Source organism: Vulpes vulpes, chromosome 13 (assembly GCF_048418805.1).
Source record: "Vulpes vulpes isolate BD-2025 chromosome 13, VulVul3, whole genome shotgun sequence".
Lineage (NCBI taxonomy): Eukaryota > Metazoa > Chordata > Mammalia > Carnivora > Canidae > Vulpes > Vulpes vulpes.
The window spans coordinates 15,880,031-15,906,239 of record NC_132792.1 but is presented as its reverse complement, the minus strand read 5'-3'; the positions used below and the strand labels follow the sequence as shown (position 1 = coordinate 15,906,239).

The window sequence follows — 26,209 nt, the reverse complement described above, 5'->3', positions numbered from 1 at the left end:
CCTGCATAAGAAACAGAGATTAAACATACCACCATCAACAATAGTACTTATAACTGCCATTCAGTGCTATGTGCCTTCAATTTAACCCTCTTAACAACCTGGAGATTGAAATAACTTGGTGAGTATTGTTAGGCCTATCTTTCACAAAGAATACAGAGGAAAAGAGAGTTGTTCTTGCCATTCGAACCTCAGGGAGAAGATGTCTGAGACAGTATTCACACTCAGAACTGCCTAACTCTGAACCCTGCTCCTAACCATGAGGCCATAGCAACTCTTCTAAGGAATTAAGGAATATCCCAGAAGCATCTCAGTTCAGTAGAGATTTATTGATCACATACTATGTGCTTCTAAGCCTTAGAGATCCAATATGACAGAAATGGTCCCAATAAAATTTAGAGTTCAATTAATACAACTATGGCGTTTATTCATTCAACAAACATTTGTTGAGAATCTATATGTCAAATAATGCCAAGTGTTTGAAGATGCAGCTGTGAACAAAAAAAAAGGCAAAGATGCTGTCCTCATAATGTTAGGACATTTCAAAACAATGTAATTGGGCATTTTCGGCAGGCAGTAGGTTAATTGAAAGGTGAAACTAGAGTCCTACACTTGGCTCTTGGTAGGATATGCCTTCCCAGCCTGCCTGGTAGCCCTCCAGCTGTTGGTGGAAAGTCTGGCTGCTGTGGGGGGCAGTCGCTCACCCTGGCACTTATCAGAGTCACATCCCAGGAGCAGGTCAGAGAAGGGCTGGCTGCTTTATTCCCAGTGGTGCTGAATCCCTGTAGTTCTCCAGTTATCATAAGGGGTGTCAGGAAGTTCTCCTCACAAGTACTCCAAAGGAGATGAGTTTTGATCCACTTTCTTTTAAAGAGTATTCTTTCATTAAAGAGTAACTTTGTCCATATGGTGAGCATAGAATAAGGTATCCAGTAGTTGAATCACTATGTTGTATGCCTGGAATTAATGTAACATTGTGTGTCAATTATATTTCAATTAAAAAAACACCACCACCACCACTCCCTCACAGGGAAGGGGCAACAAAAGATTCCAACCACAATGGAATCAAACTAGAAATTAATTACAGTGAAGCAATGGAAAAATCTCCAAATACTTGAAAACTAAAAAAAAAAAAAAATTAAACATAGAACTTCAACAAAATTAAATTTTTCGCTCTGTGAGAGACCATGTCAAATGTATGAAAAACCAAGCTACAGAGTCAAAGAAAATATTTGCAAATCATATATCCCACAAAGGAGTGCTATTCAGAATATATTAAGATTTCTCAAAACTCAATTGTATAACAACAAACAATCTAATTAGAAGATGGGCAAGAGACACAATGAGACATTTCACCAAAGAGGAGATGCAGATGGCAAATAAGCACATCAAAAGATGTTCAATATCATTAGCCATTAGGGAAATGCAAATTATAGCCACAATGAGATACCACTACACACCTATCAGAAATGCTAAAATAAAAAATGTCTACAATCCCAAATGCTGACGAAGATGCAGAGAAACTGGATTACTCAGACATTGCGGGTGGAATTATAAAATGGTACAGCCACTTGGGGAAACTGTTTGGCAGTTTCTAACAAAACAAAAAGTGCATTGATCATATGGCCTGCAGTTGCACTCCTGGGCATTTATCCCACATGAATGAAGTCTTTAGGTTTACAGCAAAACCTGTCTACAAAGGTTTATAGCATCTTTATTCAGAATAGCCAGAAATTAGAAAAGACCCAGATGTCCTTCAACATGTAAATGGTTTAAAAAAAAACCGTAACACATTCATATCAAAGAATATTACTCAAGAATAAAAACAAATTGGGAAGCCTGGGTGGCTCAGTGGTTGAGCATCTGCCCTTGGCTCAGGTCGCAATCTTGGGGTCCTAGGATCAAGTTCTGCATCAGGCTCCCCTCAGGGAAGTCTGCTTCTCCCCCTACCTACATCTCTGCCTCTCTCTCTGTGTCTCTTGTAAATAAATAAATAAAATCTTTTAAAAAAGGATAAAAACAAATCATTGATACATGCACCAACCTGTTGGAATCTCCAGAGAATTATTCCGAGCAGAAAAACCCCAGTCCTAAAGTCACTTACTGTATGCTTCCATTTATGTAAGATCCTGAAATGACAGAATTTTAGGAATGGTGAGCAGATTGGTGGTGGCCAAGGAAGAGAAGTGGGTATCGATACAAAAGGACAACATGAGGGATCCTCTGCTTGTGAATCTATAATTATCTCAAAATTTAAAATTCTTAATTAAAGAAATAACTACAACATAAAAAAATAAACTTTAAATTTCATAGAACAAAAAAAAAAGTTTTTTAAAGACTGCAGGAAAACAACTAGTGAAATCCAAATAAGGCCTGTACCAGTATTGTACCAACATCAACTTTTTCATTTTGAAAAATTACTAGTGCCATTGGGGAAAGCTAGGTGAAGAGTACATGAGATCTTCCTAATACTAGCTTTGTAACTTCTTGGGAACCTCAAATGACTTCAAAATACAAAGTTGTAATTTTTTAAAAACCACTTAATGTTCTAATTTTTCTTATCTTCAATCAATTCTTAAAGGACCGCAGACCAGCACAGGTTCTGGTATCTGTATGTCCATGTGATCACTACATAGATACACCCACTACCCTGGAAAGAACACAATCTATGAGGTGTACATCAGTTTGGGGGGGGGGTTGTTTGTTTGTTTGTTTGTTTGCTTGCACATCAGTTCTAAATCAGAAATCTCAACTCAGGCATAAAAGACTCACAAGTTTCTTTCATTTCTGTAATGCAATTTCATCTGTATTTTGAGTTGCTGTTCAGCCAATGTGGTGGAAATAATCTCAGGCAATTTGGCTCCTGGGAGATGGCCCAGGTTTTGGGAGATTTACATGACTTCTGATATCAATGTGGGATTTGGGGGGTGGGGGCAGGGGTAGGGGAGAAACACCTTCTTATCTTCAGTATCTTCGGTCCACAGGGCCATCTTCTGGGGATCCATCAACCATCATCTCTGAGTTCTTGGTCCACATAGGTCATAACCCCTGGACTCCACCTGCAAGGCTTCTTGTACCCATCAACACCATCTCTACCACTTGTGTTTGCCTCCTATGGCTGCTGTAACAGATGACCACAAATGTAGTGGCTTAAAACAACACAAAGGTGCTAAGTTACAGGTATGGAGGTCGGGAGTCTGGAAAGGGGGTGATGGGGCTAAAATCAAGCTATGGCAGGGCTACATTCCTTTGTGGAGGCTCCAGAGGAGAATCCATTTTCTTGTTTCTTCCTCCTTCTACAGGCTGCCTGCATTCCCTGGCTTGTGGCTCAAAGACTCTGACCTTTAGCTTCTATCATCCCATCTCCTCTGACTCCAACCCCTTAACTCCCTTTTATAAAGACCCTCGCAATGCTGTCAGGCCCACCCCAACGTATCTGCACAGAGAATAGGTCACGTGAGCACACAGTGAGGTGACAGCTGCCCATGAGCCAAGGGAAGAGACCTCAGAATGAAATCCACATCTAGGGCACCTTAGTCTTGGGCTCCTAGTCTCCAGAACTAGGACAAATGAACATCTGTTGTTGAAGGCCCTCACCCCCCTAGTCTGTGGTGTTCAGTCATGACAGCTAACAGACTAAGGGAGCCTGTTGGTCATGTGAGCTGTCTATCCAGAACCCAGAATGAGGCTGACATACCCACAAAGATGAAGGCAGTGTAGTGAGGGGTGCCCCCACCCATGCTGAAACCAGAACTAAGGAGACTCGGGCCCTCAGGAGCCATGCCCCTGAGAGGAAGTGTGGAGCTGGGCCACACATGTCCAGAGACTCAGAAGCAGAAGCAGAAGGCAGGGAAGGTTTTACTGAAAACCCCTCCTTGTGGAAACTAGGAGTAAAGAGAGGCCTTCCCTCCACTGTCATATGTGACCATCAAAAGTGCATGTTCCCATCCATTTATTCATTCAACATTTACTCAGCATCTGTTATCTTTCTTCTATTGCTATGTAAGAAATTACCACAAACTGAAGAGCGTAAAACAACACAAATTCATTATCACACAACTTACAGGTCAGAAGTCTGGACATCGCACCATTGGCTTTTCTGCTCAGGGTACTCACTAGGTGAAAACAAAGTGTGGGCCAGAGCTGCCGTTCTGGTCTGGGGCCTCAGGGTGTTCTTCCAAGCCCTGTGGTAATTGACAGAATTCATTTCCTTGTGGTTGTAGGACTGAGGTCTCTGTTGTCTTGTTATGGGTCAGCCAGGGGCTGCTCTCAGCTCCTACAGGTGGCTCTCAGGTCCTTGCCACACGGAACCCTCCATCTCAGCAACAGAGAGCCTCTCTTGTATAGAATCCCTCTCCTGCTTTGAATGTCTCTGACTTCTTCTTCAACCAGCCAGAAAAGCCTATCTGCTTCTAAAGGGCTCATATGATTAGATCAGGCCTATCCAGATAATCTTCATAATCTCCAGATTTTAAGGTCAACTGAGTTGAGACTTTAATTACATTTGCAATATCCTTTCACAGCAGGTACCTAGCTTAGTGTTTGAACACCCATAGGGGCTGTGGATCCTGGGGCCATCTCAAGAGTTCTACCTACCACAAACCCCGTTTTAGGCAAGACAGGAGGACAGAGATGCCTGGGAAAACACCCATCCATGGGGGACTTACAGTCAAGTGGACACAGCAAATACAAAGAAGGGACTAGATTTCAAGGCAAAAGGAAAAGGCAACAACATTCTGTAGGACTTCGGAAGAGGCTGGTATCACTCCCTCAGGAAGAGTAGAAGGTTTCCCAAAGAAGTCTGAGTCTTAAAGCATAGGAAGGGAGAAGGCATTCCAGGTGGAATTTACATTTACAAAGGTGGAAAAGACCATAACAAATTTGGGGACTGACAAGCAACCTAGCGATGCTGAGTCTTCAGAGGGCAAGGTTAGAAGAGGTGGAAGACTGGGCTGGTTGAGACCAGTTTGTGCCAGATGTCCCATGCCATCCTAGAGATAAGGGAAGCAACCAAAAGGTTGGAAGCAGGGAAAGAATCTAGCAAGATCTGTGTTTTTGGTGACAGCTGGGATAATGAAGGCAGAAATTGGAGCCAGGAAAATGAGTTAGGGTGTCTACAGCATTTCGAGTTCCTCCAACTAGCCCTATGTTTTCAGAGGGAACGATATTATAACTGATTGATCCAGAAGAGGCAGACAGGTGTCAGCAGCACGAGACATGTGCCGCTGGTAGCATGTGTGGGATACGAGATGGTTTTAAATGATGCATGGACACAGCAGTAAATAGCTCTGACTCAGAGAGAAAGTTACTCCTTTCCGATGCTCTTTCCATCCTTTTAATTAGCTCAAGGAAAAGTTTTCAGTTTGGAGGTAGTCTGTCTTTGACACCTTTCTAACACTGTTCTCCCAGGTTCCACCTTCTGCAAATAACAGTATCTAGCTAGATTAATAACACGATTTCTTTCTGTAGATTATTTTTGCTGTTCCTTGCATTTGCTCCAATCAGTACTGGATTTTTTCAATTGTGATAAAAAGCTTTATTATTATTATTATTATATAAGTACATTTATATTTTCAAATGTGAATCAATACAACTTAAAAATGTTAAGTAATCCTGCAGATGGTACATATGCTGTTGGGGCAAATATTGTAAATGTGGTTTATACATGAGTCAATTTGGGACACACAGGTGGAACGGAAAGTAGGCAGGATTTGCAGTCAAACTTGTCAAACTTGGGTACAAGTCCCACTTCTAACTTATTAGCTGGACGGCCCATGAATAATTCACAAGCCTCTTTGTGCCTCAGTTTCCTCCTACAAATTAAAGGGATGATATACTTATTCAGAAGCTGGTGACGATTAAATGAAACAAAATGAGAGAAGCTTCTAGGTGTCTCATACATAGTAGGCACCTGGAATTCACAGCGCGTATCTCTGAAGAAGGATACCTTGGTTTTTGGCAACACCAAACAGGGACTTAATTCCAGCATCCACAGAGTATCTGTGCTTGGTAAAAATTACCAAAGAGCAATCACCTGCTTAGTATTTGGGATTTATGGGCAGTGGTGATTCTCAGGCTGAATCTAGCTGTTTGGTGAGAAACAACTTATATTAGGAAAAGCATTCAACTCAAGGTGGCCAGCCCAGGATCCCTTACATCCTCTGCAGAGATCAGTTGGATGTGGGTCTGGAATATTCAGATATATGTGCAAATGAAGTTGTAGAAAATACTTCCAATTTTAGTTATCTACTGCTGTGTAATAAACCACCCCCAAACTTGGTAGTGCTTAACAATTACCATTCTATTATCATCTCTCACAATTCTGTGGGTTGACTGGATTACACTGGGTAGTTCTGCTCTATGTGACGTCAACTAGGGCTGCCATCACTTGGAGGGGCAATTAGCCTACAGCATTCAAGGTGGCTCGCTCATATGGCTATAGCCTGACTGGATATTAGTACATGGTGAATGATCACTAAATTTGAATTGCCATTATTATTTGCAGTCAGTAGTGCTATGGTTTTAGTACAAATATTTCCAATCACCCCATTTCCAGACACATTACACTTCCATGGCTCCATGTGAGTAACTATGTGACTAGTTCTGACCAATGAGTACTAAGTAAAAGTGATATATTACCATCTGGCTGAACATTTCATTGTCTGTACAAGATCTTTTTTCTCTTGCTCAATATTGGCTGAGTCTGATGAATGTGTTGACTGCTTTGTTAGCCTGAGTTCCTGAGTGACTGTGATGGTCAGAGCCTCCTTGCTGACCCCTTATGGACATGTAGCAAAAGCAAGAAATAAAGATCGGGGAGTTATTTGTTACTGCAACATATTTTAGCCCATTCATACCAGTGCAATGCCATTTTTGTTGTTGTTCAATCTTGCAATGAACAAAATATTATTATGGTCTCATTAAAGGTGGTACATAATAAAAGCATTCAAATTCTTACGGACAAGAAAAAATAGCCATCATATAAGGACCAACTTCACTACAGAGGGTTCACGATACACAGGGCCATTTAAAATATGTTTGTACTTCCCACTGGGTTCCTTTCATTACTCATAAATATCCGCACAACAAAGAGGCCATTTCTTTCCATCCCTTTACCAAGCTTTACTCATGCTCTTGGAATTTATCACTACCTGATATATTTCATATTTACTTATTGATATATTTCATATTTACTTATTATCTAGTTCTAAAATAAGCTGTGTATCCCAGGCCCTAAAACGGTGTATGAAACAAAGTAGACAATTTTTTAAATTTAATGCAGGTATACATATACATATATATATAATAAAATGTTCACTGCGCTTTCTTCTGGGTGGTAAAATTGAACACTATCTATCCATTTATCTAATGTATTTATTTTTGCTTATCCATCCTCTCAACAAATATGTTTTATTTATGGGAGTTTTCATTTTCAATGATTAATATGTATTATTTTCATTTGAGAAATGATAATAATAGGTAACATTTACTGAGCGCTCACCGTGGGTCAAGCACTAAAGCTCAATACTTTACATGAATTATCTCAACCTCCCTGGGAGATAGGTCTAATCATTATCCCCATTTAGTATTCATAGATAAGGATACTAACATTTAGAGAAGTTAAATGAGCACAGGGGCTGGAATTCAAACCCCAGATCTCTGTGCAATGGCCAAATAACTAACCAGACAATGTATACCTCAGGATGCATACATAAGCTCATTATAAAGAATAAATAGGCACATTCACACATGTTGTCTCATTGGAGGCTCACAAAAATCTTAAGAAGGTAAGCCAGCAGGCATTATTATCCCCACTTCAAAGACCAAGTCTTGGGCCCATATGACTGCATCTTGCCATCTGCCTCGTACCACATCTTTGCAACAGGTGCTTCCTCTCCCCTCCTCATAAGCCTTTTCCCCCACAATACTTGGCTATGCACATCTTTCCTTTGCATACCGAATGAAGACACAGCTCTGTTTCTCCACGGCAGCTTGAGGCTTTGTTGCTTATAAGCTAATCTGCATGGGGGTTAATATAAGCCAGAAGTTAAGAGACTTTGGGTTCTGGTCTTGGCACGGCCACCAACTGAGAGCCTCAGTTTTCCCACCTGTAAAATGAGCCGGTTGGAGAAACAGATTCAAAGGACCAGTGCAGAGCTAACGCTGTTCATGCTGGGAATCCAAAAGAGGACTGACCGGTGACGCTCTTCCTCACCAGATCAAAGCCCACGCACCAGAGAAATAGAACCCTGGAGCACAGGAAATGAAGCTCTTAGCAAAGATCATTCTAGGTAAACAGAAAACGTACGCAGTCTTGAACAGCATTGGTGCCCTATTACTGGATGAACCCTGACAAGAATGTACTTCATTCATTCACTCAAATCAGCAATCACTTATTGGGCACCTATGTATAACACACCAGGCAGGTTTAAGCGCATGAATACAGCAGCAAAGGAAACAAACTACGCGCTTACAGGAACCTTACATTATAGTGGAAAGACAACAAATAAATGAATAAGCACATTGCACAGTATACGGTAACAAAGACCTTGCCAGGTGATAATTCTCTTCCAGGACATTGCAAAAGAGAGGGGCAAAGTCTGATAGGGCCCCTTTCAGATATGGCTTTGGGCCTCTTCTGGTATAATAGCAAATGATGAAAAGGGGCACAGAAATAGCACTGGCCTTGCAGTTATGAGACCTGGAGTTAAATCATGGTTCTGGATGTAGACTGAGAACTTGGAAACTACTACACACTGTATACAGTAGCTACAACCTGCACAAGCTTCAGGAACCCTCTCTGTACAATGGGGGTAGTAGTACCCACCCTGCTTACCTTACAGGAACGAGGCAAGGATCAAACTAGACAACAAAATCAAATAAATATCAAGCTCTGGGGTTTCCCCACTCTGTAAACTTTCTGTTCTGAACAGATGTGAAGTCCAGCTCCTGCTATAGACTCCTATAGACTCGAACACATCAGGTCCCAGCATCCAAACTACCAAAGGCATGGGATTCCAGCTCAAAGCAGGAGACATTTTGTATCAAACCATGAGGTGAGGGGTCATAGACGTGGAAGGAAACAGCGTCTGTCTAGCAAGCTTCCTTTTGTCCTTCTACTTGCAGGTATTCGGCAAAGCGATCTAAATGTTCCAAAAGGTCACACTCTGCCTTGCTTTCTTATATGTTTTGTCAGTAGGGGCTGTTCTAGGCTACAGTTGGTAAATTGATATTTAATAGCTTTCATTTCTCTTATCAGTCTTATAATGGAAAAATTAAATAAATGTAACATGTGGAAGGATATATACTGAAGTTATAAACAGGACCTGGTTGGACTGCTGATAATCATTTCCTTTTTCTTGTTTGCTTCTCTGTATTTTGTGCTTTCTTTTCTCATTCATACAAAAATATTTATCTAGGGATCAGACAGCTGGAAGGGGCCATCCTGCAATTCACATCTTAATTCCAAATCTTTCTGCTCTGCCACCTTTCCTTTGGGTTTATAAACCAGTGTGGATTTGTTGTCATTAGATTAGGGGCTCCTCAGGGATAATGCTGTGTTTTTTATTCCTTCTCCTCCTGCAATTGCTAAATTTGCAAGACTTCCTAGACAGGCCTGGTTCTCATCCAGTTATGAACAGAAGCTGCTTTCTCCTTGCTAGGCATCTATAAAACACCATGATAGACTCTGGTCCTTCCTTGGTTTCAAAGCCTCTAGACAAAGATTTGAATCCAGGTTCTACTAATTACTGGCTGGGTGAGTTTAGAGAAGCTTCTTAACCTCTCTGAACTGCAGTTTTGTCATTTATAAGATGAGGGAGACAATACTCACAGAGTAGGTGGTTGTAAGGATTTGGCAAGATAATGCATATGAGGGATGCTTGGGTGGCTCAGCGGTTGAGTGTCTACCTTAGGCTCAGGGTGAGATCCCAGAGTCCCAGGATCGAGCCCTGCATCTGGCTCCCTGTGAGGAGCCTGCTTTTCCCTCTATGTCTCTGCCTCTCTCTCTCTCTCTCTGTCTCTCATGAATAAATAAATAAAATCTTAAAAAAAAAAAAAGAACTCTGGCTCAGGCCTCTGATGAACCCAGCTTAAATCCTTGTTCCCTGCATGCCTCAGGTAAATGATGACATTTCTCTGAGCCTCAATTTCCTCACCTGTAAAACAGGAATAATAGTATGACTTACCTTAACAGCGATTCTCAAAATGGGATCCAAGCACCCTGGAGGCCCCCAAGACCTTTTTGGGGCTCCTCAAACTCATCTTCATAATAGGGCATATTACTTGCCCTTTTCTTTCTCACACCCTCACAAGTATATTGTCGTTTAAAGAGGCTGTAGGACCTGTAACACCTCACAAGAGACCCCTCCTGGGACCTGGACCTGGTTTTATGCGCCGTTAAAACAAAACAAAACAAAACAAAACAAAAAAACAAAACAAAATCATCTTCATAATAGGGCACATTACTTGCCCTTTTCTCTTTCACACCCTCGCAAGTATATTGTCGCTTATAGAGGCTGTAGGACCTGTAATGGTGTCACTGTTCTGATGGCTAATGGAAAGTGTGCCTGCAAATTTCTGTGTTTTAATTTTTTCAATTTCATTTCTAATATGGCAAATATCAATAGGCATGTAACTCACACAGACAAAAGCTTTTTGGGGTCCTAAGTAATTATAAGAGTTTAAAGGGACCTGAAACAAAACATTTTTGAGAATCACTGCCAGGCCAGGTAGCATTGTTGTAAAGATTATATGGCAACTGGCATATGCATACAAAGCACTTAATAAACATTATTCTTATAATTATTGATTCCAAAGCTCCTGAATCATATTAGGGTCTATCTACTCCACCTATACATAAAGCAAACAAATCATACCACTTAATGCAAGGTCACCCTGGTTTTATTCACTGCTGTTTATGTAGTGAAAGTTTAGTCCGTGCTAAACTTTGAACCATTCACAGGCACTGCAACACATCAGAAACCTCCATGGTGTCCATGACATAGAAGACATGGGAACCCAAAGGACAGTGAGAGGACTACCCTGCTTGGCTCAACCCTGACCCTTCCCACCCTGTTAACCTCTCACCCAGCTGGACGCAAATGGGAACAAGGTGGAGGCACCAGGAACCTCACTTACAGAAAATCCTCCTAAGTGATTGGCTATCAAGAGGAGGCACAGCCTCAAAATGGGAATAGTTTCCTTAAGGTTTCGGTAATTTCCATGGAAACAAACTGAGAACTATACTTACTTTTAAGGGGATGGAGGTGGGCAGTGGAATGACCTAGAAGAGTGAAGGGCAAGTGAGAGCAAGACCTGAAAGAGCCGAGAATAAGCAATATAAAATTATTAAAGTTGGTGGGGGATAACCCCCCCCCCCCTTTTTTTCTTTTACTCTTCTGGCACACCCTTGAGGGAAGAGATCTAAAACAGTCTTCCAAGATTCTCATGTTGACAGCAACTACATTGGGATCTTAAAAGTCATTAAATGAGTCTGAGAAAGATGCGAGGCGATCTGGGTCACGGCCATCAAGGAAGTTGTTGATGAATCCGTTTAAGAGCTGCATCATCAGTTCGCCTCTGGGGTCCGTGAACACCTCACAAGAGACCTGGACCTGGTTTTATGCGCTGTTATTAAAAAAGAAAAACAAAAACAAAAACAAAACAAAAAACGAACCGACAGGCCCTACATGAGCAATAAGCGAACAAACAGGTGCAGACCAGTAAGACAATTTTGCATATGAGCTATTTTTATTGTCAAAACTTCTGGAGACCCAACGGGGGGGGGGCTACGTTAGAGAAACCGGAGCCCCTGGGGGCGCCCCTCGGACAACCTCCCGCCCGGTGTCCTCTCCCCAGCCTAAGAAACGAGCGTGTCAGGAGGTCAGCCGCTGCGTGGGCCACGCGGCCACCGCCAGGGCAGCCGTCCCCGCCCCAGGGCCCCGCCCGCCCCCGGCCACTCCGCCGCGCACCGCCACCTGTTGCTGCCCCTGCGCCCGGAGCCGAGTCGCAAACCGCCGCTAGAGTTCGTTCTAATTCCCCGGAGCAGAGGCCGGCCGGGAAGCCCCGACGCTCCGCGCCTGCTAATCCTCGGGGCGGGCGGGGACTCGGCAGAGCCTCCCAGCCCCCGGCTCCCTTTGTGTCCTCGCCGCGCCCGGACTGTCAGGAGGAGACCCCGGCCCCATCCCCGGGCCCGGGCCCCGCTCGCGCGCGCCCGCCCGCGCCCCACTCCCACCGGGAAAGGCAAAGGCTGCCGCAGCGAGCGGCCCTTGGAGGGGCAACGGGCCCGTCCGGGCAGGAACGCGAGGCGCAGACAGGTTGCCCCGTGAGGTTCCGAAGCGTCCCCCGGACCCCGAATTCCTTAGGGCTCCAGAGCGCAGCGCCGGGGCGGGAACGCCGCGCCCAGAGCGCAGGTTCGCGGCACCGCGGCACCGCGGCACCGAGGCCGCGGGCGGAGGGCAGCGGGATCCGGGCCCGCCTTTGCTCCAAGGCGCCCGCGGGGAGCCGGGCTGGGGCCGGGGGGCGGGGGGCGGGGGCGCTTAGGGACCCGTCCCCGCCGGGAACGCCAAGGTCCCAGCTCCGCAAGCGACCCGCCCTGCTTCCGAGGGACCTCCTGGGCGGGCGAGCGCCGCGGGGGCGCGCATTTCTCCGCGTCTGAGAATCCCAGCGGTCGCCGGCCCGGCAGGAGTTTAAGTCCGCTCCCGGGGCGTCTGTTTGTTTATTGGCTCTTAAGGGGAAAAAAAGTTTGAGGATCTTTAACCAACCTCAGACCTGGCGCAAGCGCAAACCTCCGAATCTCCCCAGCAAAAGTCCTCTCGTTTCAAGTCGTTATATAAGTGGGGGGGGGGCCCCCTCTGTCACCCTCCCTACCCGAAGCCCTCTTATTACTATTCCAGGAGCAAAACGTATCTCGCTTTTTTTTTTAAAAAAAAAATTTTTTTTATTTTTTTTTTAATTTTTATTTTATTTTATTTTTTTTTTAGTTGTTATCTCCCGGAGCCCAAAGACGGGAGAAAGCGCAGGCGGCGCCCTGGGCGCGCGGGGCGGCCCCACCCGCGCGCGGCCCCCGGCGCCGGGAGAGGGGCGCGGGGTCTGGGGTGCCAGCCGGCTCGGGGCCAGCAGCCGCGCCCCGCGGTCCCTCTGTCTGCCACTCCACGTGGTCAGGATCAACAGTTTGTTGAGCTCATCAGTGACACCTTGAACTTTTCATAAAGAAAATGGGTATTGCACCGGGAGGGTTTGGCCGCGGCCGCCGGGCCGGGTCATGCTTAATATTCAATGATCTCGCTCGCGCCTCCCCCTCCTCCCCTCGCAGAAATTCCACCGAGTCCGTTACTGGGCTCAGACTTTTAAGTTAATTTACTGCCCCCCCCCCCCCCCCAACCACCACCACCAGCCTCGGCTAGTAACCAGCGCCTTCGGGGCCAGCCTCCCCCCCACCCCCCCCTGGCTCCCGCCTGAAAATGACATTTCGCCGGCGTCTCCGGAGGGGGCTGAATTTCACTTTGTAACTTTCTGCGGAACCCGAGCCCGGGTGGCAGCTCGGGTGGTGGTATCGTATGCAAATACGCATGCTGACGTTACAGATCATGTGGGTTTTGGCGTAGATTCCCCACTGATCGAGACATTTTTTTTTCCCCTTTTTTTTTTCCCTTCTTTTTTTTTTTTTTTGTTTTTTTTTTTTTTTTTCCCCTTTTAAAAAATTTTTTGGCCACTGTTCCCCGTCTCCGGGGGCTCCTCCTGTCCGTCTGTCTGGCAGGCCGGCCGTGCCCCTCTTTCCCACGGAGCCCGGCGCCCGGTGGGGAGTGGGGAGTGGGTGGGGGGAGCCAGCAGAGTTCCATTTTGGAACGCCCGTGCCGCGTCTCCGCGCTCCCAGCCCGGGTCCCCGCGTCCCCAGCCCCGGCGCAGGTAAGAAACTTCGCCTCGGCGCCCGGCACCCCCCGCCCGGCGCCGCCAGCCCCGAGCCCCGCACGCCGGGCGCCGGCCACTCCAGCGCAACTTTCCCACCGCCGCCGCCGCCGCCGCCGCGGCTCCCGAAAATGTGTTGTTAATGGGACTTGGCCGGGGTTTGCGATTGGGAAGGGGTGGGGGTGGCGGGGGGGGAGGTGCGGAGGGGCGGGGGGGAGGGTGCGAGCCCTTTTTGCAGGGTGGGAGGAAATAGGAGCATCCGGAGGTGGTGGTGGGGGGGGGGTGCGGGGGTAGCGCGGGGGGGGGGCGGGGGGCAGATTTTTTTTTTTTTTTTTGAGAGTTTCGATGACAAGTTTGGATAAACGGGAGCCGGAGCGAGGAGGAGGAGGAGGAGGAGGAAAAACATGTCTACGTTTCCCTATGTCGACATAAGCCACAAAAAAATATGGCGTCCGCTTTCGACAGGGCGTTACGTAGACCCGACTCTGTTTTTATTTATTTATTTATTTCGCGGCCGTCTCCCTCGCTCCGGGCCCGGGCGCGGCGCTTTGTGCAAACGGGGCAGGTCCCGCGGGGACTCCGGCGGGACGAGGCCGGGCCCGGCGGGTCTGGCAGGCAGGGGGCTGCGTGTGCGAGCCGCCCGCCCCCCCCCCCGCCCGCCCGCGCCCGCCCGCGCCCGCCCGCGCTCCCCGCGTCTCCCCGCTCCCGGTGACGACTCGCCGTCCTGTGGTGGCAGGAAGCATGACGCCGTGGGCCGAGGCTGCCTCTGCTCTCGGCGCCGCCGGTGGCTGCGGGCGGCCGCGATACCTGCCGGGGGCAGGGCGGGAGCGGCGGGCTCAGGTGGCGGGGCGCCCGCGAGTGGGGGAGGGGAGGGGAGGGGAGGGCGGGGGGCAGGGGAGGGGAGGGCAGGGCAGGCGGGGCAGGCGGGGCGGGGGGCCGCGGTCCGCCGCCGCCGGCCGGCCCACGCCCGCCTCTGCCCGCCGAGGCGCCCACGCTCGCCCCCGGAGCGGCAGCTGGCGCTGGCGTCCGCCCCACGGGAGAGCGGTTCATCTTTGTTGCTGTTGCGGCGTCTTTGTGGCTTCCCCGGGACTTGGTGTCCTCGCCCCTGCAAACTTGCCCTCTCCCCGCGCCCTCCCTCTGCAGGAGGCTGCGGAGACGGGGGGGAGCGGAAAGTTGGGAGCCAGTGAGCATCCCAGGACGGTCCCCTCGGCCCCGGAGCCGTGCGGAGCGCTCTCTCTCTCTCCCTCTCTCCCTCTCTCTCTCTCTCTCTCTCTCTCTCTCTCTCTCGGTGCTCGGGAAGGCTGGGGAGAAAACTTGGGGAAGCCAAGTTGTGATTTGATTTGCTCCGGCTTCCACCTGATTGATCGGCTTCAAAGCCAGTGGGGTCTCTGCCTTCCAGTTTGGGGACTGCCTTTTGTTTGTCCGGGCGCTGGGGAGCAGAGGTGGGGGGACGCTGACTTTCCCTGGACCCATCCCCTGGGAGAGAGGCATTGGCCTGCGGACCCCTGGGGTCCTCTGAGCCCTGCCAGGCCCTAGCTAGAGTTCTTTCTTCCCCTACCTGATGCATCTTGGGTCAAGTCAGCAGCAGGCCCCGTTGGGCAGGATTTGGAGGGGCAGGAATCCCTCCCCTTAATCCCTTGGGTAGCTCAGACCTCCCACACTTACCCTGTTAACCCCCCCCCCCTCCACACACACACACATACACACACACACTCCTTTATGTAGAGCAGAAATTAATGCCTGTTGAAGTGAAGGGGTGAGCTTCTGAGAGCCCTTCAAGATTTCAGTCAAAAGGTGATTTTCTATTTATGAGGGCCCTGAGTTTAAGCAGTTCAGTCCCAGGGCAGCAATGTCAAGACGCATTTGGATGACAACCAAGTGGAATAAATATCTTGTAAAATGGCATGTTTAAAAGTAAAAATAGATTAATGGAGCCCTCAAGTGCTTGAATGGAACTAACATAAAGGTTTTGATTCAACTTTAAAGGGAAAATTATATAAAGCTGTATATACACACTTCTTTTCGGGGGGGGGGGGGCGGGGAGGAGCACTCGACAAGATTGAAATGCACCTGACAGTAACTGGACCCGTGATCTGTGGGAATCTTGTTGGTGTTGAAAAGCCATGCTTTGATTGTTCTTGTGTGCACATGTGCCTTCTGGCTAGGTTTGATGTCAGTGAGGTTCCACCTGAAGTTAACAGCTTCTTAAGGGGAAATTCAGAAGCCAAGGATTCAGGGTAAATGTGATACATGAACCAATCCCCATTGACAGGAAAAGATCAAAATGACACGGTTTGTTGGTACTCGAGAAAGGTATTCTCCTGATGTAAATGCGGTGCACCTTGAGCTGCAGAAAGGGAACCCCTCTCAACTGCCTCCTCTACACCAGGGCCCTGTGATTGAGTGGGATGCCCCGCATTTGACAAAAAGAATAAGGACAATGTTTGATAATGGTTGCTAACATTTACTGTTTTAGTACACCAGCACGATGCTTTATATTCTACAGGCTTTATCAGTTAATTCCTACCAAAAGCCTGTGAGATAAGTACTATGATTATCCGCAGTTTACAGTTGAAGAAACCGGAGGCTCAGAAGGGTGAAGAAATTTGTCCCAAGCTGCAGAGTAAAAAAATGAAGTCAGTGTGCCAAGCCAGGCCTTATTTCAATACCCTCCGTATGGCAGCTCCGGGGCATGGGGAGTCCTCATTATACGAAAAAGTAAAGGGACAGGTGCAGGTATGAAAAAGAAGGAACAGTGATCACTGCCTGGGGGTCCGAACTCCAGAACTTTCCTGGGCTTCACTCCTTTACTCGTTTATTTAGCAGCTATGTGTTGATTTATTCGTTCATTCAGCCGCTATAATAATCATCCTAATAAGAGTGCAGTCATTAAACATTTTTATATGCCAAGACCCCCTGTAAGTGCTTATGATTATTTTGTCTTCCTGACAACCCTGTGGGGTAAGTACTGTCACCCTGTCCCTTTTATAGATGAGGAAGCAGAGGCACAGAGAGGTTAGTAAGCGGAGCGCCAGACCCCGAAATGCGCACACTTTGCGCCCCAGTGCACCGCTCTAGACATTATCGAGATACTGGTGGCGTAAAGCTCCCCCGACCTCAATGCAAAACACTGCTCCAGGCCCTAGGAGAGGCTGGCAGGATCCGGACCCCCTACCCCCTAGGAATCTGAGCTGCAGGACAGGCCAAATCAAGCAGGATTAACTAAGTGCTGTAATTGAGAAAAGTAACTGCTGTGGGAGCGTCATTACTGTGCTCCGAGGGAATCGTGGAGGATTTCCTAAAGGGGGTAGCATCTCAACTGACCCATGGAATGAGGAGGAACAATGTCTGGAGGTGTGTCGGATATGATTGCATTCAGCTGGTAGCAGCAGAAATCCTAACTACCCGCCGCTTAACAGGAGGGGGGCTTACTTGTTTGGGACAAGGAGAAAGGAGAGTGGGGGTGATGCCTCCGCTGTTCTGGGGACCCAGGCTCTGGCTCTCCACTATGCCATCCTCCTTAGGTATAGGCCTTTGGCCCCAGGTCTGTGTTCTTGAGGGGAGAAGGTGGTTGCTGTGTCTCCAGGCTTCACATCTCCATCCCAGGGAAGAGAAAGCAGGATGAATGAGGCTTAGAACATTTACCTGGTATGGCTTCACTGTTTCATCTGAGAAGAGCTGCCTCTCCGGGACTTGTGTCCCTAGGTCATCGACCAGAGCCGTGCCACCCGGCCACCCAGGGAGGGACAATCATGCATTTGGGGGGTAGGCACGTTGCTGCCATGAGCAAATTGGGGTGAACGGTGGAATGGTTGTTGAGTTGGTGCATAAAGAATGGCCTAAGAGGAGAAGAGGAAGACAGGTGTTCCTGGTGAAGGCAAAACTGTGTCCTGGGAGCTGTGCGTATTCTGAGGAGGTGAAGACGGGGATCAGGGAAGGTTGTGCGAAGAGATGATGCCAGACTTGGGGATGGACGTGGAGGAGGTTGGCTTTGAATCCATAGGTACTGGGGAGCTACGGCTGGTTTCTAAGAAGGGACAGTAGTGTGTCTTGTGCCGACTAATCAGCTTGGTTCTTACTTCAAATGAGTTCTGGAAAGTTTTGGACAGGGGCCCAGTTTTACCTTAGGGCGGAAAGAAGAGAGTACAATAAGAAAGGGAGGGAGATGGGGAGATTTCTTTTAGGTCCTGCCAATAGGAATCCAAAGTTAACGTGATGTTAGTCAACTATTACTAGCTCTCCCTTGTCGTATCTCAGTTAGCAGAACTGAAAACCGTGGAGGTAGGTACCATTATTCCCCCGAGCACCCCACTTGGCCTCTCTCCTGACCATTGGATGGGTCCTACCTGCATCAGCAGAATAACTTTGGCCATGACCCTTCACTTTTGCTTTATTTATTTAAGGATTTATTAGAGAGAGAGAGAGCTTCAGCGTGTAAGCTGGGGTGGGGGTAAGGAGAGGGGGGAGAGAATCCCAAGCAGACCCCCTACTGAGCACAGAGCCCAAAGCAAGGTTCGATCCCCTGATCCTGAGATCATGACCTGAGCTGAACTCAAGAGTCAGACGCCTAACGGATAGAGCCACCCAGGCCCCCTGCTTCACCTTTGCTTTAAATCAAGGGGATGACATCAGAGGCCCTTCTGTCAGGTTTTCCCCACTCTGAATCCTCCAGCAAGGACTGACATCCCTGATTCTCTGCTCAGTTTATTAGCTTTATGACTTTGAGCTGTTACTTATCTCTCGAGACCTCAATTTCCTCATCCCGAAAATGGAGATTGTTCTAATAGCTGGGTGTTAGAACCCCCACCAGTATTAGGGGTTATTGTGCAGCTTGAGAAGAAATTTATGAAAGAAAGGGCTTAGCACAGCACCTAACACTGTGTTCAGGACACACCTCCTATTGTCACCATCATCACCACCAGCATCATCATGGTCACTGCCCCATGACCTCTGGCATGTGACCTTATTGTATCCTTGAGGTGCCAAGTGATTAACATACATGGATCTTTATCATTGATTCCAAGACCAGAGTGTCCCCATCTCATTGTGTCCTCCTCCCTCCCCTGCCATGTGCATACGCACTGGTTGGTGGCAGGTCTGAGCAACCACTGAAATGGAAAGCCTTCCCGGAATATCGCAGTGAGACCCTGGTGCAGTATTCAGGTACTGTAATGTGCTGTGTCATGGTCAAACCCAGACAGCGCAGTTCTAAAAGGATGCTTGGCTACTCACATGCTCCTGTGGTAGCAATCAAGTAGACTTTGCTTTTAGTATTGACAAGGTAGTTTCATTTTTTAACTGAAAAAGAAAAATCCCCCCTGATTCCCCTCCCCCACCATTCTGGAAGGCCCCCACCCTACATGGAACAGGTTGTGATTTTAAGAGCATCCACCCACAATCTATTTCCTGTTCCTATGCTTATAGTCATGCGTTTTTGAGAGGGCTTGGTTGGCAATGGTGTGAGTGTACCTGTGTGAGTGTAGACCCCTGAGGAGAAAGATGGTCCTGACAACAGTATGTTGTCTTTAAAAGTTTAAAGTGGAATATAAAAAGGCCCCCAAACACTGGTTCTGGCTGACACCTGTCCCTCCCCTCCCCCCCATGAACAATTTACCATTTAAAAGCCACAGTTCCCACCCATTCTTCCTCCTTGCCCCCCCCCCAGCCCACTAGTACTAGAAACACTTAGTGGAGATTAAATCTTATTACACAGTGTTTCACTGCAATAGTAGTTACCACAGAGAATCTGCAGTGAATGAAGTGCCTGTACGATTGATCCACGGGGGGATCGATGTTAAGGAGTATGATCTGGGCATTCACTCTGGTATAAGAGATTTGTGGTATGTTTTGGGGGCGCATGGGCTTGGTCTGGGACAGAAAAGTGAGAACCATATGATGGGTTCACTTTGGGGTTTAAAGCCATGCTGGGTTTACCCTATAGGGGAAAACCAGCAAAATCCTGGGAACCATTTGCTGTCAACTTCTTTCTGTGTGGGGAGTAGATTCATGTCTCCCCAGGGCCTCAGAGAGTAGCCAAGTCGAGTTAGCTCCTCCTTTGGGAGGGAACTGTCCCTGTTGGGGGCCCAGGACAGACTCTGGGAGAGAGAAGAAGCCCACTGTTGAGAAGGGAATAGGGAAGGCATGAACAAGACCTCCTGGGCTATAGGTTCTCAGTGGCCTGGTTGGGTGGCTGCAACTGCGGCTTTGGACTCCAGAACACCTTCAGAGGACCGAGAAAGGGCCAGAAGTCTAAAGCGAGGAAGCAGCATGCACTCATGCATTCATGGGCTGTGCAAACACGATGCTGTACATCAGCGCTGCAGAAAGACTCAAGAAAAACCCTCCGTGGTGGGGCTGACATTCATCCCTGCCCCCCAGCTGTCTTGCCCCTCACCCCCTGCCTCGTCTACCCTGACTGGTGAGATGGCACTAAGCTCCCTGTGCACCCAGACAACACCGCAGACACATGGTGTTGCCACCCGAGGAACAGCAACACTCCCCCAAACTGAACGCCTGCTATGTACCGGGCACTCTGCTAAACACTTTCCTTTCACTGTGTCGCTCAGTGTGACCATGAGGGGTACTGCCAGAGAAGGAGGGTAGCCCCATTGCAAAGACAGGAAACCAACGCTCAGAAAGGTTAGGTGCTTGCTGGAGGCCACAGAGAGGAGGTCGCCAAGTCAGGATTCGAACTCAGATCAGTCTGGTCCCAAGGCTCATGTTCATCGCTGTCCCCAGGTCTTTCTGAAGTCTTCTGGAGGTGCCCTGCCCCAGGATGGAAGTATGGTGAGAAGGGGCAGCTTTAGAACCGTGTATCTGGGCAGTCTGATTGCTTTTTTGCTAGAGGGGTGTAAGGGTGTGGGTGTGCATGCGTGCATGAGTATGTGTGTGTGTGTGTGTAAGTTTAGTCAAAACAGAAGAGCTTTCCAAAATCCATGCTTCTAATCCCTAGTCCTCCAACTACCCCACCACCACCAACTACCCCACCCCAAGAGAGACAACTCTAAAGCCTCCATCAGTGTCTAAGAGAACATTCTTCAGAGGGCACTGCACCCTTTCCACCCTCTCCTTGGCTGTATGGAGAGGGAGTCCCGGGGGGCTGCACTCCTGGGGACCAAGGAGAATCTGGGTGGTACTTTCGGGACGCTGAATGACCTTGCCAGCCAATGGGGGAAGGAGATGGAGGGAGCGGGCGTTGGGAGGGTGGAGATGGCTGTGTTGCTGTTTTTATACAATAAAAGAGGATCATTGTAATTGGGAGCCCTTGAATCATAACACGTCTGCCTATGGCTCTCTCCAGCTGCAGAGCCATTTAGTTAAATAGCGCACAGAAAACTCCTTTCAGCTGATAATACTTTCCCGCTGTTCTTAAAATACAAGACTGAGCCGAATTGCTGTAACGACAAAGCCATCTCAGGCTCCCCCAGCCCCCGGGTGTACCCAGAGCCCCCACGGAATCTCCCGAGCCTGCGGAGGAGGACATTTAGAAATTATTTTCATTTGTGCTGCACCCTTGCCTTTTTGGAAACAGCTCCTTTAAGATATTTGCACACAGTCTGGTCGGAGCTGGATGTCATAGCCAAGTTGTTGGGGGGGGGGGGGTGGCCCGGAAGGGGCAGAGAGAGGCCAGAATGCCAGTGCTGGTAGGGATAAGGGGTGTGTCTTTGCTTTTTTGTGGAGGGCACTGGGAAATGGGGAGATATGCACTGCCCCCCTGGCCAAGAAATTTAGGGGAAGGGACGGGGGTGGCCCCAGGCAGCAGCGGAGAGAAGCACAGACCCTCACGGAACCTCCCCTAGCAGAGCTGCTGAGGGTTGGCCGTCCTGTAGAAAGGCCTGTTACCCTCTTCTGGGGAACTTTGTGTCACAGGATTAATTGCCAGCACGCAGGGAACGTCTGCCAGAGCCACACAGCTCAGGAGAGCTGAAGAGTTCACATTGTCTCCAAGAGCAAGGGCTCTTGGGCACACAGAGCCACAGGGTAGAGACCATTTGGATCCCGCCGTGGGCTAATGGTAGGCATCCCAAAGACGGAGGGCTGCACTCGGCACTGTGAAATCGAACAGGGCCTGACTTCAGCACTTTCGGAAATGGGATTTATGAGTCTTCTGGTGCAAAGTCTAATGCCCTCTGGGATCTCTGGAGGAGGAGGTCGGGGAGCAGGGGATGAGTCTCATAGCAGCATGTGCAATAGTAGGATCAAGGGATGTTCTAGCTGGAAGGAACCTCAGGGAGCACCTAGCCCAATGTAGGGAAACTGAGGCCCAGAGAGGTAAGCGAATTTGCCCAAGATTACACGATCACATGGCGATATATCACTCTTCCTCGTCTATACGGTCTAGCTTGCAGCTCTTGTTTCCTTGGGCCTTCCCTAACCGCTTCTTTGCCCACTTCTTTCCCTCCATTCAATCAACACACACTTAGCACCTGCCAGAGGAGGAAAGTGGCGTCCCTGTCCCTGCGCACTGGATTCCCTCTGTCATTGGCACTTAGCAACCACAGTGGTCATCATGCTGACACTGTAGGCACAGTGCTGAGCACTATTTGTGGGTTGGTTCGTGAAAGTCCCAGAGATAGAAGAAGTCTTATCTCTTTAACAGGTGAGGAAGAGTGGAGCGGGAAGCCCCTTGCCCAGGGTTTCTGGGAGCCAGGCAGCCTTCCCCGGCACCTGGTGCTCTCCACGCTGGGCCACGGGCAGCCTCTCTCGCCCTCCGTGCACTTGTGGCCCCCCTGGCCCTGATGACAACGAATGGCCCCAGTGGCCAGCCGCCACCGAGGGTGACACAAGGATGCACGTGCATTTGGGGCTTGGCATAGGGCTTTCTCATGCGTAGTTCCCCCCCCCACCACCAATTTATGGAATACCAACTGTGTGTAGGCACCTCACACCATCACATCGTCACAGCAGAGCCCAGGTGAGTGACCCTGAGGAGCAGGTAGTGTGAGGACAGAGGCAGGACGCAATGCAGGTCTATGGAATCCAAGAGTGGAGCAGTTTTATCCACCTCAGGCATGCTGCAGCCATCACTGGCTGATTGGGAGTTCTCTGTGGACAGGGACAGGTCGCTTGGGGACACAGGATCACCAGGGGCTGCCCAGGTTAGTTTCCCTGAAGTCCCCCTAAGATTAAAGGAATTTGAGGCACTTCAGGCAACTTTCGACTGAGCAGCAGGTACTTGAGCATATATAGAAGTACCGATTATAATATATAGGGTGCTGGGTGCCAGGCCCTGTGCAGCTCTGGACGTGGTGTTAGCATTAGCCTATATTTGAAATGAACCGAAGGTGTGACAGGCACACCTTAAAACTCACCCATTTATAAAGTGTACGATTAATTGATTTTTAGTGTATTTACATTTGTATAGCCATCACAACAATCTAATTTTAGAACATTTCCATCATCTCAAAAAGAGATACTGTGCCCATTAGCCGTCATGGCCCAGCCCTCTCTGCAGCCACCTTCCCCAAGCCTAGGCCATCTGTTCTACTTTCTGCCTCTACAGATCTCCCATATTGGAGAAACCATATAATATGTGGTCTTTCCTATTTAATGTCTTTCATTTAGCATAGGGTCCTGGAGGCTCATCCGTGTTACAGTGCATCAGTACTTCATTGTTTTCATGGCTCAATCGTATTCCGTTGTGTGGCTGTGTCTGCAAGGGCTGCCGTAACAGAGTGCCACAGACGGGGTGGCTTCAACAACAGACATTTATTTTCCCATAGTTCTGGAGGCTGGACACTCAAGATCAAAGTGTAAGCACATTCGATTGCTTCTGAGGCCGCTCTCCTTGGCTTGCGGATGGCTGCCTTCTCACATGGCCTCACGTGGCCTTCCCTGGTGTCCTTCCGTGTGTCCAAATTTCCTCTGATGAGGACACCTGTCAGATTGGGTTTTCCTCTGATGAGGACACCTGACACATTAAGGGCTTCATTCTAACTTTATTGCCTCTTTAAAGACCCTGTCTCCAAATATAGTCACATTCGAGGGCACTAGGGATAGAGCTTCAATGTATGAATTGGGGAAGGAATACAGTTCAGCTCCTATTTCGTTTATCCATTCACCTGTCAGCAGTTGGGTTTCCACATCCGGGGCATTGTAATGCTGCTGTGAACATTTGTGTGTTTTCACTTCCCATGGGAAGACCCCCAGGAGCGGAATTGCCAGGTTAGATGGTCACTGCATGTTTCACTTTCTGAGAAGCTGCCACACTGTTCTCCACTGTGGCAGCACCATTTCACATTCCCACCAGCAAGGTACGAGGGTTCTGATTTCTTGACATCTTTGCCAACCCTTGGCATGGTCGTAAGCCCTATTTTACAGGAAAGGAAACTGACCACAGTGTGGGGAAGGGAAGTCACTTGGCTAGAGGGCAGAGGAGCAGGATTCACACGCCAGCCTGACCAGCACACTACCCAGGACCTGGACCAGGGGGAAGCAAGTGAGGTGCTGAGTGTGCAAAATTTAAGATGATGCTGGCTGTCAGGCTGTGGCAAGTGTGAGGTCCGCACCTGAGAGGGAGTGCCCCCTTCAACTTTGTGTCCTGGGCAGAGTGTGTACATTTGTTGCTCTACACAGCTGCCCTAGCTGGACTTGCAAGGGTGGAACCCCTGCTCTCAGGGTCACTGTGTGAATTACAAGAGATAACACCTGTGAAATACTTAGCACAGCACCTGACACTTAGGCAGTGCCCTAGAAATGCTGGCTCATACTGTTTTGTTATCACTGACGTATCTCTGACCTTCTGTACTGTGAGGCTGCCTCTGAGTCACTATAGTTTGAGGGATATCCTCATGCCTTGGATCTATGACTAGGTGCCACACCCCTACCCCACAGAAGGGGCCATCACCCAGTGAACACGAAGTGGCCTGGGATGAAGGAACTGGCCATCCAGGCTCTCCTCAGACCTGCTGAGCCGGTCCTGGGGGTAGTGGGTCCTGTCCACAGAGCCCAGCACCAGCTCTGCTGGAGCTTCTGGTCTCCCCTGGCTGGGCTGTAGACACGCTGTGTCTGGCTCTGCTACCTCCAAAGCCAGGGTGTGATTCTTGTGCTCCCAGATGTGTGAAAATACCTGATGGATAATGCTTGAGGCCAAGGTGAGCCAGAGAAGGGTGGCTTCGGGTCCTTTCTGCTGAATTGACAGTCCCCTGGTTTTTCCCCGGCTGGGAGAAAGGGCCCTGGTTATAACCAGATCAGCCTACTGCTCTTTCAGGGTTGGGAGGGGGTGTACTGACTGACCCTGGTAGGCGATTCGTGGAATCAACGTCAAGATTTCCAGGTATAGAAAATACGTGCCAGTTACAGAAATGATAGAAATGTGTGCTTCTGAAACACCAATTTCATGTTGTTTCATTATCCTCCTAAAAACCTCCCCATGTCACTGGTTGTCCAGGAGTCACAATCCCGAATGCTTTCGGGGGCTTTGCAGGTTGTATACAAGAGTGAAGGGGTGAAGTAGGAAGTGGTAGGAAGTGGTGAGGAGGTCAAAGTGGAAAGCATCAGCCCAGTGGAAAGTGGGATGAATATGCCCAGTCTAAAGGCATTCAAAAACCATTTTATTTTCCACATGCTTTTCTAAGTCCATTCTAATGAGGACTGCCACTTAATAACTTCGAACTTGTAGGATCAAGTTCACACATCCCTGACCCTAGCGTGGTGGCTCTTTGAGAGCTGGCCTCCACCTACCAGGCACATTCTGCTGTAACCAGTTGCCCCCCGTCAAATGCCCCACACTTCAGCCCCACATGACTGACCCCTAAACCTCATGTGCCATCCTCTCTTCTTTTCCTTTCCACACATAGATCCTTTTCTCCGGAAAGACTCATCCCCCAAACTTAGCAAGACCTACTCATTCCTGCTAGAGAGATAACTTGTTCCCTCCTCCAAGAGGCTAGTGTGCCATGGAAATAACGTCTTAGAAATCTTAGTACATGGAATTTTATATGTTTGCATGTCTGTCTCCCTAAAGACTATGAGTCACCCCTGCACCCCAAGGGAGAGTTTACTATTTGTCTCTGTGTTCCCACTTCATAGGTTCAAACTGAATGTCATATTATTGGATTGTTATATAGATAAGTAAAGGACCTTTTCACCCGAGACTGTTTGGGAGCCTGTGCTCCAGGTCAGAACAAGTTAGCAAAATGCTTTGCTGCCCGCTGCTGCCCCTGGTGGCAGGTCCCGGGCCGTCCCTGGACCATTTTGTCACAGGAAGCGGTGGAGGAAGCTTCCGTCCCGGTCCCAAGTTGGTTGTGTCCCAGATTCAGGATCTTTTGGCCAAACTCCCTGCCTCACTGGCTCAGCCCCACTG

The 26,209-nt window shown here is 48.6% G+C and overlaps 1 protein-coding gene and 1 long non-coding RNA gene across 2 annotated transcripts in view; one reads left to right on the top strand and one right to left on the bottom strand.

Moving 5' to 3' along the window:
- Positions 1-307: 307 nt before the first annotated feature.
- On the bottom strand, positions 308-12,835 carry LOC112916045 (uncharacterized). The gene is made up of 5 exons (XR_003234236.2): positions 12,762-12,835; positions 4,062-4,181; positions 2,952-3,118; positions 2,042-2,126; positions 308-954 (listed from the first exon to the last, which is right to left on the bottom strand). It is a non-coding gene; the product is annotated as an uncharacterized lncRNA (long non-coding RNA).
- Positions 12,836-13,300: 465 nt separating this feature from the next.
- ZHX2 (zinc fingers and homeoboxes 2) overlaps positions 13,301-26,209 on the top strand; it is a 162,643-nt gene continuing 149,734 nt past the window's right edge. The window contains exon 1 of the mRNA XM_025993399.2: positions 13,301-13,905. The gene's annotated coding sequence lies outside the window, so the exon portion shown is untranslated. The remainder of the gene's footprint in view (positions 13,906-26,209) is intronic.